Below are 3,686 nucleotides of genomic sequence, written 5' to 3'. Positions count from 1 at the left end.
ATAATTTTAGTAGTATTTCTAATTTCCTTTTACATTTTTTCGAACATAAAATGCGATAAATATCTGCAATACAAGGACTCAAATAGTAAGCACTTGACTATGGAATTGAATTTGCCCCTTAATATAATTTTTTTTTTTTTAAGGCAAATAATGCCTCCTAAAAAAAATCCAGTCCCTCATCCCAGAAAACTGGGGAAGAAAATTGAGATAGCCAACTGTGAAAGTCAACCATAACTACATTCTTTTGCCCGCCTAAATGCAATTAGTACTAAAACTGAATAGTTTGTAAAATTTCCAGCCTCTAGAAATGGTGGATAAAAGATATGAACAAGAGAGCTTGTTTGAACTGAAGTTTCAACTTTACGTTCATCTAAAATAGTGATAACAAGCATATCCTTGTCTGAGTAGCCAGATTAAGGATTAAGAAGCTACTTGATGGTAACATAGAGATTTGTCCCATGTTTAGCCCAGTAGTAGTTCTTCAGATCCAGCAGAATGACAGGTTATGGCTTGCTGATGCCAGTATAGTAAGCAATCTGCTAAAAACACTTCCACTCATTTTCCGTCCACCCACCCGCACGTTTCGCTTGTTTGGCATCTGTGGTAGTGGTTATTCCTACAGGAAGGTGGTGCAACATGATGATTGCTAACCCTCATTCCCCCATTTGTAACATTGCCTAGGTAATTCAGTGCATGAACAAACGGGTATTGGCATGATAGATTCATCAGTTTATCAGGTTCATCAACTCAAAATTCTCAGCCTCCCATTCGGCCTTAGATCCATCTGTTCTGAAATGCCTATTCAAATTCTTGTTGGGTTTGTGACCCAAATTAGGATGGACTTTTTTTTGGAAATAAATTGTTTCCTTATTTTCATGTGAAAAATTTTGTTTTCTTATATTTCAAGTGATTTTTATGGGCATCTTTATGCTATGCCAAGTACTTGTAAATACTGGTATTTTCTTTCACTTTTGTTCAAGCAAGAATAGTTTCGTTCTTGTATTTCTCTCCATATTGTCAATTAATAAAACGTCGTGCTTTTGCGATTAACTCTCTTTTTTAATTCCATTACTTTTAAATCTTGTTTTTCATTGCGATCTTCATTACTTCATATCGTGTCATTAATCTCATTCACTACAATCCTTCCGAGTCCAACAAGTGGTATTAGAGATTGGTTCTTGTTGTGGATTGATTGAGATTTTTCAGAGATGTCTGCTTTGAAGTATGATATTCCACAATTGGATCGCAATACAAAGTTTTCTTTGTGGCAAATAAAGATGAGAGCTATTTTTGCGCAGTTGAATTTGAATAATGTGTTGCTGGATTTTGAGAAGATGTCAGCTAATTGGACAATGGAAGAGAAACAACGGAGGGATTGGAAGGTTTAGTCTTTGATTCATCTTCATCTATTCAACAATATTCTTCATGATGTCTTGAAGGAGAAAACATCAGCTACTTTGTGGTTAAAACTGAAGTAGTTATGTATGACCAAGAGTCTTACCAGTAAACTGCTTCTAAAGCAAAAGTTGTATTCTCATCGCATGACGGAAGGAGGGTCGTTGGAAGACCATATTGCCATGTTCAAGAAAATTGTAGCAGATTTGGAGAAGTTGGAGGTTAAGTACGATGAAGAGGATCTTGCCTTGATCCTGTTATGTTCGTTGCCTGGCTCTTATACTTCGTTTCGGGACACCATTTTGTATAGCCGGGATACATTGACTATAGACGATGTCTATGTTGCTTTGCACACAAAGGAGAAATTGAAGCATTTGGTTGGAGCTACATCGAAGGATGAAGAAGCTTTTATATCTTATGGTGGTCGACGGAGGGACAGATCGAAGAATAACAACAATTTGTTTTGCTTCTACTACAGACGTAAGGGATATATTTCGAAGTATTATGAAAAGTTGTAGGCTAAAGTTGATTTAACTGCAAATCATGGAGCACAACCTTTAACTTCAGACGAAACAAATGCAGTTGAGGATTTTTCAGATGGCGAAGATGTGATGTTGACCATAGTATCTGACATGGAATCTAAACTTGATGAGGTAGATTCTCGATTCGACATGTTCGCATCATATTTGTTCCAATCGAAATTTCTTTCAGACATATGAGGCTGTCAAGTAAGGTAGAGTTGTGATGGAAAACAACCAATCTTACCGTATTGCTGGAATCGATTGAGTTAGACTAAGGTTACAGGATGTGATGATTAGAACAATTGATCAGATTCGACATGTTCTAAACTTGAAAGGAATCTTATCGCACTAAGTACCCTGGATGTAAAAGGGTATAAATTCTCTGGTGGAAGTGAAGTTTTGAATATTCGAAGGGGTGTCCAGGTTGTACTTGAGGGACGGAAGAAGTTTTAGTTGTATATCTTGTAGGGGAACGTAGAACCAGTTAAAAGACATTTGGACAAGTTAAGTGGTGGATATACAGTTTGGTATAGTACCTCTTGTGGCGAACTCTGAGTTGTTTAAGAATATTGGTAGGGAGAGCATTGGTGATTCCACTTTGCCGCCAATTTCAGCAGATACAATGTGTTAATTTGTTAGGGTTGGACTCATGGAGCGTAGGTACCATGGTGTCAATAATGTCAGGGATGCTTTTGAGGACATTGAATGCGACAATTCTAGCAATGGGCCTTCTGATCCAACACATGGTATGGTTTCTGCTACAGGGTGTACTTCGACCCTGAATGATCAAAAGTAATTTCTTGATGGAATTTTGGGAACCCACGATTTGAGTTCAGGTGTCGCTTATGGACGCCTTGTAGAGGACGACGGTTTGGTTTGAAGAGTTTTGGTTATTGTGTTGATAAGATTGGCTATTTCGATGTAGACGGATTTGAAATCTTAGAGTTTCGTTCATTGCACTAGAATTTGGGTCAAGATAGAGATTGTTGGATTTGTGACCCAAATTAGGGTAGACTTATTTTTGGAAATAAATTGTTTCCTTAATTTCATGTGGGAAAATTTGTTTTCTCATATTTCACGTGATTTTTATGGAAATATATTATTTTCTTATTCCACATTATTTCTATCTTTATGCTATGCTATGTGCCTATAAATAATGATCTTCTCTTTCACTTTAGTTCGAGCAAGAATTGCTGAGTTCTTGTATTTCTCTCCATATTGTCGATTAATAAAACGTCATGCTTCTGCAATAAACTCTCTTTGTTAATTTCATTACTTTTAAATCTTGTTTCTCGTTGCTATCTTCATTACTTCATATCCCGTCATTAATCTCATTCACTACAATCCTTCCGGGTCCAACAATCCTCACCTACTTTCGAAGCCTTCTGGGAAGATTTTGTTGATTTCTCAGTGATGCCCTTCTTTAATTTTATCTTTTTTTTTCTTGGAGTAGCTTTGCTGCTTTAGATGGAATAGAAGATAAAGGAAATGCATCAATCATGTAACCTTCCCTGAAACTACGAGCAGATTGAGTGTTGTTGGAATGGTGATTTATAGAATTGTTCGTCCGCTTCGTTCCATGTACACACCACTCGATGCAGCATTCATGGTACTTTCTTGAAATTGGAGGGCAGCAATGGCATCATCATGTTCTCTTAGGTCATAATCTTGCCCAGCAATTGTAGAATCTTGGCTCTACCGCGTTCAACAGCAGCAGCATACTTTTCATCACAGAGCATCCTAATCTTATTATTCGTAAAGAAAACATTC

General features: G+C 37.0%; 1 pseudogene; it reads right to left on the bottom strand.

The window, feature by feature from the left end:
* Positions 1-428: 428 nt before the first annotated feature.
* On the bottom strand, positions 429-3,417 carry LOC111386047 (annotated as a pseudogene).
* Positions 3,418-3,686: the final 269 nt, after the last annotated feature.

This window comes from Olea europaea, unplaced genomic scaffold, assembly GCF_002742605.1.
Source record: "Olea europaea var. sylvestris unplaced genomic scaffold, O_europaea_v1 scaffold3394, whole genome shotgun sequence".
Classification (NCBI taxonomy): Eukaryota; Viridiplantae; Streptophyta; class Magnoliopsida; order Lamiales; family Oleaceae; genus Olea; species Olea europaea.
The sequence above is the reverse complement of the archived record's forward strand: the minus strand, read 5'-3'. Positions and strand labels throughout refer to the sequence as shown.